The 13,230-nt window shown below is 31.0% G+C and overlaps 1 long non-coding RNA gene across 1 annotated transcript; it reads right to left on the reverse strand.

Moving 5' to 3' along the window:
- Positions 1-9,579: 9,579 nt before the first annotated feature.
- LOC140450211 (uncharacterized) lies at positions 9,580-11,607 on the reverse strand. The gene is made up of 4 exons (XR_011951986.1): positions 11,115-11,607; positions 10,996-11,058; positions 10,466-10,593; positions 9,580-9,931 (listed from the first exon to the last, which is right to left on the reverse strand). It is a non-coding gene; the product is annotated as an uncharacterized lncRNA (long non-coding RNA).
- Positions 11,608-13,230: the final 1,623 nt, after the last annotated feature.

The raw sequence follows: 13,230 nt of genomic DNA on the forward strand, positions 1-13,230 counted from the left end.
ATATATATATATATATATATATATATATATATATATATATATATATATATACATACGCTAGTTTAATCGTTTAATATTTATATAGCCGACAATATTTAATAAAAAATGGCAGACGATTAAATTAAAACCGTGAAATCACAACGAGCAAACGTAAAGGGTCAGATAACTAGATTCAATAAATATTTAGCATGAACTTTAATCAAATGAAAGGCAGATATCGAGCACAGTTTTTTTATTAAATATTGCCCAAGTACTTTCGTTCCTAGAGAATCTTCAGGGGCATTTCGTCAAATTTGGCCTATCTAACAATCTATTGAGAATGTCATAAACATAATAATTATACATTAACACTACACGACACAAGGACAAACAGTTTAAAATTTTAAATCACTTACCTTATATCACTTCACACAAATATATTTGTTGAAAACTGGAAGACACAAAACTGGATTAATAGAAGCTAGATCCCACCTTTTCAACTGGAAAACGGCGAAGCTACATATTGGTTAGAGGAAAAATCTCTTCCCTCTCCTGATGCCAACCAATATGTAGCGTAAGGATCACCATAGTGAAAGAGACAGCTTTGAATCAGTATATTATTCAGCTGTTTCAAAAGCTCGCTCAATTTTAAGTAGCACCAGGGCTAGCGCTTTTCAGCCTTCCCCTGAATTGTCTCAGATAAATGATCCTACCGTAAATATTAAGTTACAGCCGCTTAGTTTGCCTGAATTTAATGTAAACTTTGAAAATTGGTTGCAGTTTTACGATTCGTTTCACAACATTATTCACACAAATAAAACTCTGACTCCCATCCAAAAGTTTTATTTCCTGTCATGTTCATTAAAGGGAGAATCACTACAAACAATTAAATCCTTGCAAGTCAGCGATGCAAACTACTCTGTAGTATGGAACCTGATATGCCAGAGATATCAGAATTCTTGTTTAATTATACATTAAACATACATTTATATATAAATAGTCACATAAAGGCTCTATTCGAAATTCCTACTCTAAATAGAGAATCCAGAGAAGACGTAAGAAATCTCTTAGATACCTTACAAAAAAATATTCGTGCCTTGGAAAATCTTGATCAGTTTGTTAATGAATGGGATTCCATAATCATTTTCCTCATATTATCCTAGCTAGACAATAAAACACGAAAGAAGTGAGAATTGTCAGTAGGTATTAGATATAATCACATTGCCTACTTATGATGAATTTATTAAGTTTATTTGTACCCGTTGTCAGGCGTTAGACATGTTAGAAGTTAAATCCAATTCTCATAACGAAAGCTTTCGAGAGGTTAGGAAGTCAAAAAATTGTTCTTATACCCATTTTTCTCAACAGAATACGTAACTTTTGCAAGGGATCTCATTTAATATATTACTGTCAGAATCTATTAAAGCTCACCATTGAAAATCGTATAACGGAAATCAGAAAATTGAAACTTTGTACAAAATGCTTGCGAGCAGGTCATTCTAACAAAGATTGTAGGGGTGAAGACTCTCGCAAATGCAATAGAAATCATAATACGTTGTTGCACCTAAAAAGATCAACCTATCCAAAGAATCCGTTGACGACCGCTGAAGTGGCGGAAGAAGTTTCCAATGATAGACGTGTAAATATGTTTTCTTCAAATTTAGAAAATAAAGATTAGTTAGGTTTTTAAGGTAATGAAGATCCTCGACAATATTGCAACGGATTTTAGAAGAAGAGGATTATTTGATAATAAGCCTAATGGTCGGTTTCCGAAAGGATGATCATCTCAAAAATTATGTAATCGATGGTTAATCGTTGATTGAACGCACTTTGAGTTTCAGAAACGTCAATCAAACCCAAGGTTAGTAGATGTTAAGTTAATTATATGTAGTTTTGTACCTTATAATAATGATATATTTTTTAGATGAGATAAGTATATATAGCTTGAAGATTTGTGCTTGAAGGACTAATCATTTTTTGTATTTTAATCTAATAATAAATTATTTATATTACCTATACGTTTTTTTTTGCCTACCACTAGATATGATAATAATGCTGCAAATTCCAGGAAAAAACACAATAAGTAAGTTCCTACATATTTAGTATTTTTGCTTTTGAACTTTTTCTACTGTTTTTTTGGGTTTTTGTGCAAAATAAACTGTTATCTCCATTTAAAACACACAATATTATCACTATAATCAATTCTATTTTTTGTCATCAGACTATTGATTTTAGAAAAAAAAATTTATATAATTACTAATATAAGAACCACTTAACATCCCTATACCCAAGAAAATCCCAAAATATATTGCAAAACCTAAGTTTTTGAACCTTATATTAGCATTGAAGCTTATGGCAATTTTAAAAGTGTCGTATGGGTGACGTATCCCGCCTTTAAAAAGCGAGCATTTGATTGGTCTATAGTTACGAGACAACCTACTTAAATATCTACATCTACTAACCTTGAATCAAACCACATTCAACAACGGTCGATCACCTGACACCTGATTTAACAAGCGATTAATCGTTAGTTAACAGTCGATTTTGAGTTTCTGAAACGCCAATTAACTAGTTTCGCATGTCAAACCACCGAACAACCGGTGGTCAAACGGCGGTCAAAAACGACTCTCACCTAATTTGAGGTTATTGGGTGATTAAAGGGCTGTTAATTTTTATAAAGAGTTGTTTTTAGTTATTAAATAGAGTTTTTCATTATTAAATAGAGTTTTTAAGTTATTATATAGGTTAAATAGTTCTTAAATAAAGAGTTTTATAGTTTTTAATTATAATTATTAGTTATTTAATTATAATTTAGATTTTTAAAATTAAAGTGTAAAATAGTGTAATTAACAAATACCCAGAATAAATTGTTACAAAATACATCTGTAAATAAGGTAAGTTATATTATTCAATAGAAATAAGACTTTTTCAGAAAGAAATAATTATAAATATAATATCTAATAAAATATTTATCTAACTTGTAGAACATGGACATCTCTGATATTTCTGACCTTTCATTGTCAAGCGAGGAGGAAAATGACGTCCCCAGTGTTAATCACAGAACCAGGATGAATCCAATGACACACTACAGTGATAGTGAATTCAAACAACACTACAGAGTATCCAAGGAAGTTGTAACAGAATTAGTGAGACTAATAGATGGTATCGAACCAACAACTAAACGAAACAAATCTATTAGTGCCATTGAGCAGATCTTACTGACAATCAGCTTTTATGCTACTGGAGGGTTCCAAGTGACTGTGGCTGATAATGTGAGAGTGCATAAATCAACAGCATGTCGAATCATCAAGAGAATATCTCTAGCTATAGCTAGGTTAAGGCCAGTTTTTATAAAGATGCCAGCAACAGCAGAGGAGCGCCTGAGTGTTAAATCTGGATTTTATATGTTGGCTAACTTTCCAAACGTAATAGGTGCTGTTGATTGTACCCATGTCAAAATTCAATCAGTTGGAGGCCCACAAGCAGAACTGTTCAGGAATAGAAAAGGATACTTTTCTTTAAATACTCAAGCTATATGTGATTCACAGCTGAGGATTCAAGATATCATTTGTAGATGGCCTGGTTCTGTGCACGCCACAACTATTTTCAATAATAGCCACATACATGCCGATTTTGAGAGTGGTGTATATGGGAAAGATTTTCTCTTGGGAGGTAGTGGATACCCTTGTAGAAGTTACCTTTTGACTCCATTTTTGCAGCCTAGAACAAATGGTGAGGAAGCTTACAATAGAGCACAAGTAGCCACAAGAAATCCCATAGAGAGGTGTTTTGGGGTATTAAAGAGACGTTTTCCCTGCCTATCTATGGGACTACGGGTAAAATTAGATACAGCTATGAACATTGTTGTGGCCTGTGCTGTATTGCACAATATAGCTATCAATCACAATGACAACATTGATGATATGGTAGATGTTGAAGCTGCTATTCCTGAGGAGATGTATGAGATTGCTGGAAGAAATAATGAGAATACAACTGTCCGTTCATCTCTAGTAACAACACATTTTAATAGGTGGGTACATAGACCTTGAAATCACATGTTTTTATTACTTATTTAAATAACAAAATTCTTAACATTTTAAAGTTTCATATTGTTTTTATTTTTATTTCTAATTCTATATGTTCATTTCTATAATCAATTAATTTGCTCCATTTTTCTATTATTGCACTTCTCAATTTTTTTTATAAAACATCAGTTTCAAAGATTCACTCCCAAAAGTTTTATTTTTCTTTTTAGATAACCTCTTTTCGTGTTGGATATATATTGGGCTGCACATACATGTAGATGGTGGCACAAGGGAGCATTGATTTGTTTAGCTCTACTTCAATATATTGTGTTAGTGTGAAAATAAAAAAATATCAATTGTTTTAATTTTAAATATTTAATTTAGAATTACTTACCTTTACTTAAATAATTAAATAAAAAAAGGCCCAAAGGCAAAAAAATTGGCCCAACACCATAACAAATGAAGAATTGTGGAATGCATTAAGACAAAGAAGCAGAGGATGAAGCTAGTTATAACTCATTCTAATAAGTGGGTACATAAACCTTGAAAACACATTTTTTATTAATTTAATTACAATTTTTATTTACAATTATTTTATTACCTAACCACTATTACCTAACAATTTATTCAGTTCAAATATTATATATATATGTATATATATATATATATATATATATATATATATATATATATATATATATATATATATATATATATATATATATATAGTAAACTCTTAAATATTGGGGAAATCTGCAAGAAATACTCTAATGTGTATCAATTGTTTCGCCGAACGTTTTCGCCAAAGAGAATTAATTTGGCTTCTTCAGGGCTGAAAGAGAATATAAATTATAATTAGCTACCATATATTATCTATTAAAACATTATTGATCTTACCGTAACTTAGAATTGTAGAGTTAGAATATTAAAAAACTTTGCTAGTAACATAGTGGTGTTTTTTGTTACTATGTGCAACAAAAAGTTTTTTATAAGGATTGAAATGTATGGTAGCTTCGAACTTGACACGTAAAGGCTTACTCAAGGTTAATCGAAAAACCCAATGCAACTACATTTAAAAGGAGGTAATTCTTTGAATTGTCGGCAATAACTAAATTTTTGATTTTTAGATAGTTAAAAGTGAGGTTCTGTTTAAGCATATATATATATATATATATATATATATATATATATATATATATATATATATATATATATATATATATATATATATATACATACGCTAGTTTAATCGTTTAATATTTATATAGCCGACAATATTTAATAAAAAATGGCAGACGATTAAATTAAAACCATGAAATCACAACGAGCAAACGTAAAGGGTCAGATAACTAGATTCAATAAATATTTAGCATGAACTTTAATCAAATGAAAGGCAGATATCGAGCACAGTTTTTTTATTAAATATTGCCCAAGTACTTTCGTTCCTAGAGAATCTTCAGGGGCATTTCGTCAAATTTGGCCTATCTAACAATCTATTGAGAATGTCATAAACATAATAATTATACATTAACACTACACGACACAAGGACAAACAGTTTAAAATTTTAAATCACTTACCTTATATCACTTCACACAAATATATTTGTTGAAAACTGGAAGACACAAAACTGGATTAATAGAAGCTAGATCCCACCTTTTCAACTGGAAAACGGCGAAGCTACATATTGGTTAGAGGAAAAATCTCTTCCCTCTCCTGATGCCAACCAATATGTAGCGTAAGGATCACCATAGTGAAAGAGACAGCTTTGAATCAGTATATTATTCAGCTGTTTCAAAAGCTCGCTCAATTTTAAGTAGCACCAGGGCTAGCGCTTTTCAGCCTTCCCCTGAATTGTCTCAGATAAATGATCCTACCGTAAATATTAAGTTACAGCCGCTTAGTTTGCCTGAATTTAATGTAAACTTTGAAAATTGGTTGCAGTTTTACGATTCGTTTCACAACATTATTCACACAAATAAAACTCTGACTCCCATCCAAAAGTTTTATTTCCTGTCATGTTCATTAAAGGGAGAATCACTACAAACAATTAAATCCTTGCAAGTCAGCGATGCAAACTACTCTGTAGTATGGAACCTGATATGCCAGAGATATCAGAATTCTTGTTTAATTATACATTAAACATACATTTATATATAAATAGTCACATAAAGGCTCTATTCGAAATTCCTACTCTAAATAGAGAATCCAGAGAAGACGTAAGAAATCTCTTAGATACCTTACAAAAAAATATTCGTGCCTTGGAAAATCTTGATCAGTTTGTTAATGAATGGGATTCCATAATCATTTTCCTCATATTATCCTAGCTAGACAATAAAACACGAAAGAAGTGAGAATTGTCAGTAGGTATTAGATATAATCACATTGCCTACTTATGATGAATTTATTAAGTTTATTTGTACCCGTTGTCAGGCGTTAGACATGTTAGAAGTTAAATCCAATTCTCATAACGAAAGCTTTCGAGAGGTTAGGAAGTCAAAAAATTGTTCTTATACCCATTTTTCTCAACAGAATACGTAACTTTTGCAAGGGATCTCATTTAATATATTACTGTCAGAATCTATTAAAGCTCACCATTGAAAATCGTATAACGGAAATCAGAAAATTGAAACTTTGTACAAAATGCTTGCGAGAAGGTCATTCTAACAAAGATTATAGGGGTGAAGACTCTCGCAAATGCAATAGGAATCATAATACGTTGTTGTACCTAAAAAGATCGACCTATCCAAAGAATCCGTTGACGACCGCTGAAGTGGCGGAAGAAGTTTCCAATGATAGACGTGTAAATATGTTTTCTTCAAATTTAGAAAATAAGGATTTGTTAGGTTTTTAAGGTAATGAAGATCCTCGATAATATTGCAACGGATTTTAGAAGAAGAGGATTATTTGATAATAAGACTAATGGCCGGTTTCCGAAAGGATGATCATCTCAAAAATTATGTAATCGATGGTTAATCGTTGATTGAATGCATTTTGAGTTTCAGAAACGTCAATCAAACTACATTCAACAACGGTCGATCACCTGATTTAACAACCGATTAATCGTTAGTTAACAGTCGATCATAAGTGTTTTGAGTTTCTGAAACGCCGATTAACTAGTTTCGCATGTCAAACGGCGGTCAAAAACGATTCTCACCTAATTTGAGGTTATTGGGTGATTAAAGGGCTGTTAATTTTTATAAAGAGTTGTTTTTAGTTATTAAATAGAGTTTTTCATTATTAAATAGAGTTTTTAAGTTATTATATAGGTTAAATAGTTCTTAAATAAAGAGTTTTATAATTTTTAATTATAATTATTAGTTATTTAATTATAATTTAGATTTTTAAAATTAAAGTGTAAAATAGTGTAATTAACAAATACCCAGAATAAATTGATACAAAATACATCTGTAAATAAGGTAAGTTATATTATTCAATAGAAATAAGACTTTCTGGAAGAAATAATTATAAATATAATATCTAATAAAATATTTATGTAACTTGTAGAACATGGACATCTCTGATATTTCTGAGCTTTCATTGCCAAGCGAGGAGGAAAATGACGTCCCCAGTGTTAATCACAGAACCAGGATGAATCCAATGACACACTACAGTGATAGTGAATTCAAACAACACTACAGAGTATCCAAGGAAGTTGTAACAGAATTAGTGAGACTAATAGATGGTATCGAACCAACAACTAAACGAAACAAATCTATTAGTGCCATCGAGCAGATCTTACTGACAATCAGCTTTTATGCTACTGGAGGGTTCCAAGTGACTGGCTGATAATGTGAGAGTGCATAAATCAACAGCATGTCGAATCATCAAGAGAATATCTCTAGCTATAGCTAGGTTAAGGCCAGTTTTTATAAAGATGCCAGCAACAGCAGAGGAGCGCCTGAGTGTTAAATCTGGATTTTATCTGTTGGCTAACTTTCCAAACGTAATAGGTGCTGTTGATTGTACCCATGTCAAAATTCAATCAGTTGGAGGCCCACAAGCAGAACTGTTCAGGAATAGAAAAGGATACTTTTCTTTAAATACTCAAGCTATATGTGATTCACAGCTGAGGATTCAAGATATCATTTGTAGATGGCCTGGTTCTGTGCACGCCACAACTATTTTCAATAATAGCCACATACGTGCCGATTTTGAGAGTGGTGTATATGGGAAAGATTTTCTCTTGGGAGATAGTGGATACCCTTGTAGAAGTTACCTTTTGACTCCATTTTTGCAGCCTAGAACAAATGGTGAGGAAGCTTACAATAGAGCACAAGTAGCCACAAGAAATCCCATAGAGAGGTGTTTTGGGGTATTAAAGAGACGTTTTCCCTGCCTATCTATGGGACTACGGGTAAAATTAGATACAGCTATGAACATTGTTGTGGCCTGTGCTGCATTGCACAATATCGCTATCAATCACAATGACAACATTGATGATATGGTAGATGTTGAAGCTGCTATTCCTGAGGAGATGTATGAGATTGCTGGAAGAAATAATGAGAATACAACTGTCCGTTCATCTCTAGTAACAACACATTTTAATAGGTGGGTACATAGACCTTGAAATCACATGTTTTTATTACTTATTTAAATAACAAAATTCTTAACATTTTAAAGTTTCATATTGTTTTTATTTTTATTTCTAATTCTATATGTTCATTTCTATAATCAATTAATTTGCTCCATTTTTCTATTATTGCACTTCTCAATTTTTTTTATAAAACATCAGTTTCAAAGATTCACTCCCAAAAGTTTTATTTTTCTTTTTAGATAACCTCTTTTCGTGTTGGATATATATTGGGCTGCACATACATGTAGATGGTGGTACAAGGGAGCATTGATTTGTTTAGCTCTACTTCAATATATTGTGTTGGTGTGAAAATAAAAAAATATCAATTGTTTTAATTTTAAATATTTAATTTAGAATTACTTACCTTTAGTTAAGTAAATAAATAAAAAAAGAACTCACTACATGTAAAGTAAGCAGATGCAACATCTGCAACTGTTGTATAAAGATTGGATTTGGTTGCCAATTAAATCCAAGATATATGCAATATGCATAATATGATATCTGCTTGGTATCACATACAACAGATGACATGAAGAACGTGATAAGGAAGCTGGAGGGAAAGGCAGATGAGGTTGGTCTTAAAATCATCGCCAATAAGATAGTAGAGATAAGAATAGGAATAAGTGAACATGGTAAACTATACATCAATCAAGAAGAAATAAAACAGGTTAAAGAATTCTGCTACCTTGATAGTATAATAGTGCAAAAGGTGAAGTCCAGGCAAGCATTAAACAGAGAATAGGAAAAGAACAACAGGCCTTTGAAATCCTCTCATATCATATCTCAACATAAATTAGCCAAAACACTTTTAATAGTATCATCAAACCAATACTACTATAAGGGAGTGAGACATAAAACAATATTAAAAGGAAATGAAAGGAATAGATTCCCATGAAATATTCTGAAGATATATTGGCCCAACACCATCCTTGAAAAACACATTTTTTATTAATTTTATTACTTAATTTAATTACAATTTTTATTTACAATTATTTTATTACCTAACCACTATTACCTAACAATTTATTCAGTTCAAATTTTTTTATTTGAAGCTCTACTTTTAAAATTTCTTTTTTTCTGTACTCGTTATTTAAAAATACTATTTTACTTTTTTTTTCTATTTTTGCTGACTCAATTTTTTTTTATAAAAAATACGTTTAAGAGTTTCGCTCCCTACATTTTTTAATTTTTTATTTTTTAAACGAGCCTGAGACCTTTTAGCTGTTTTCTTGGGAAGGACAGCAGATGTCGAGGGTGTACTGAGCAGCACAGCAGAAGTAGAGGGTACACTGGATGTCTGCTCCGTGTCTTCCAATTGTAGATAATCTACTTCCACTTGACTATTTTGTGCAACTATAAAAATAAAAAAATTTAAATTTTTTTAGATATACCAGATAGTTTTTTCTTCATAAAAAAATCTTTTTTGAATTAGGTAGGTAGTTACTTTTATTTATCTACTTTAGCTATCTTAATAGCTAAGTTAATAATCTATCTTAATTTTGAATTTGAATAAATAATTATACTTAATAAGTAATTCATACTAATTATATTTATAGATATTAATTCTCATATTTTGAGTTTGCTTAAATTTTGTTTATCAAAAGATCTTTTTTTGTTTAATGATGTCTATAGATAGACACAAGATCTGGCTATGTGTAACCACTTATCATCCTTGTTATCAGATTTATTATTGATCAACATAGAAATAAATAATATCTTTAACAATCAAACTTTAAATAATAATCCAACTAATAAAATAAGTGAATAAAAGGGACTTATTCAAACAACACCAAGTCGACATAATTTAGTTTACCTCTGAGGTCCAGATATAAATAAATTTAAAGTTAGTTACCTTTATTTAAATAAATTAATAAAATAAGTACTCACCAGATGTGAAGAAACCAGATGCACTGTCACAACTGTTGGATTTAATTGCCAATCAAACCCAACATTTGTACCCCTACATCTGTGAGACGAGGCTTAAATGTGCCACCACCTGTTGCAAGTATGTCTTTCTGAAAACAATTCATTAGTTGGGTTAAAATCAAAGTGGTGGAAGTCATATTCTTGAGATGATGTAAGCCCTATTTTATAATCTTGATATATACATAGACCTCTTCAGAGAAAAAGTGGTGTAAGTTTTTACTGTAAATACTTACACCACTTTTCCTGATGAAAAGATGTTTATTTATCAAAGTTATAAAGCAAGACTTCCATCATTTAACAAATATGACTTACACCTCTTTGGCTTTAACACCCTCAAATACTAAACTTCTATTGTCTCAACACTAGGTTAGTTCCCATCATGAAATTAGTTTTATTAGCTTATATTTTTATAAAAATATCCAACTCAGACCTAGTGTAATTCAACTGACCAGGTGTTAGGTGTTACGAGCTTTAAATTTAAGTATACCTACTTTGTCTGCAGTTTGGTCTCTCTTTAACTGGTCCAAAACCTTCTGGTCATTATATTTTTGAATCTAAAATGTAATTAATCCATATAGCTCTAAATCAACCGAAAGTTTTATACACTTACATTTTCCTCTGCTACTTTTTGGCGAGTGACCCTTTTTAGGTTAAGATAAGCAGTGTTCAACTGCTTTGGGGTTTTGGGAAATTCAGCGCTGACATTAAATTCCAGCGCTATTTTTTCCAAGGTTTCATTTTTTGCGCGGTGGACATAGCATTGGTGCATTTATTTTCAATTATATGCTTGTATCTGAAAACAAAGTTAGGGTAAGCGATATAGTTATTGACCTCTTAAGCCATTCTTTCTCTTAAAGAAGCTATAAAAAGTATAATATTATTGTTTAGCAACAAAAATATTAGATCAAACTCTAGACAAGTTTATAGAGTTTCTACATCTCATATCGCTTATTTTTGATTTTCATTTATAAAATAGAAAAAAACATCTTTTATAAAGTAATGCATGTTTGACAGTTATTAGCCCCATAAATATAGATATTGGCCACCAAATATTATAGTTATTGGCCCTATTGATATAATTGTTAAGTTGAAGAAAATACAAACAAAATGTCTAATTATTGAAGTTTTATTAATAATATTATCGATACCAAAGCTAAACAGAACAAATGAAATTCTTAAAAAATTTTACACACCTAACTAAAATGAACCAAACCCTAACTTTCTTTTTTTTAACCCTAGTTTTTTAAATCGAAGATGAAGTAGGTACCTACCTATCTACGTGCGGTTAGCTTAAAGTTTCAGTTTATCCTTTTAATGACTTAAATTAAAAAGGTAATTTTTTAATTTGTTTAGCATTATTTAAACAAGTTTTGCATGTAAAAATATTAACGTTTGATTTGTGCAACGCATGTTTCTCGATACATTTAAGGTGATAAGACCTAGTACAAGAATTACATTTGATACCAAGTAATATCAAATTTATATTAAGTACACATGAAAAACACAAACCACTATTTAAAGACTCGTTGTCAAAAGACTGATAAGATAATGAATTTACATTTGGAGTCACAATTTTGGATATGCTAGATTCCACAGAATCAAAAGACAAGTTTCTTTTTACTTTTTCAATTTTACTTAGTTCAGAGCACAGATCTTTGTTAATTTTAATATCTGATAAAATGTGAACTTTACTGCTTTCACTTAAATCATTTTTCATCTTTCTTTTATTTTTTTGTATTTTGTTTTGTTTCTGTTTTTTAAACTTTTGATTTTCTTTATCAAGTTTTTCAGCTTATCTCTTCTTTTTCTTATTTTCTCTTTCTCGGCTTTTGTTTTCTTGTTTTTCGGCTTCTCTCTTCTGTTTATTATTTTGTCTTTCTCGTCTTTTGTTTTTTGTTCCTCGATTTTTCTTTGTTGTCCTGGGTTTCTCTCCACATTGTTGAAGAAAGTATAAAAGATGATCTATCGGTCTGTTTCACACCTTTCCTTTCTGGTGTATTAAAATATTGTAAATAATTAGCAATTGTACCATCCGGTTCAGGTACTGTATTAGAGGTTTCTAGTTCATCACTTTTAAATATAATAGGAATATTCATTATATCTATGATGTTATCGTCTTGTGGAATTTCTTGTTGCTCTATCACTTCTATTAATATTTTGTCGGAATTTGGCATAAGTTGATTGTTGTTATTAACAATCACAGCATTATCCCGTATACTCCACATCTCATCATATGAAACATCGTCATTGTTTTCAGGAGGACGTGTTCGAGAAACTTCTAAATTAAATTGCTTCCACAGTTTGTAAATAATAAAACGATCACTATGCGGATCCAAAATAGGTCCCAATTTAAATGAATCTATTATTTGTTTGCCCACTATTTCTTCAAACTTCTTCCTGTCAAAAGTTCAAACTTCTTCCTGTCAAAACTTTCATCAGTTTTACTGTTGATATTTTCCACACCCTTATTTTTTCCTAAACACTTTGAAAAGTCAATTAAATTAGGATCTCAGGGGTAAAGTCCACAAGCTCTGAAACCATTAACAATTATCTCAGGCTTTATTGTTTTATCCAGAACACACTTGAGCAAAGGCGCAAATTCTTTTTTGGTTAGATCTGCGTCGGGATGAGTTCTACGCCAGGCTTTGACTCCTTTTCTCCAACCATCTTTTAGGGGCTTAAATGTTGACACATCAGCTGGTTGAAGAACACGAGTAGCATTTGGA

The sequence above is a fragment of the Diabrotica undecimpunctata genome, chromosome 9 (assembly GCF_040954645.1).
Source record: "Diabrotica undecimpunctata isolate CICGRU chromosome 9, icDiaUnde3, whole genome shotgun sequence".
Classification (NCBI taxonomy): Eukaryota; Metazoa; Arthropoda; class Insecta; order Coleoptera; family Chrysomelidae; genus Diabrotica; species Diabrotica undecimpunctata.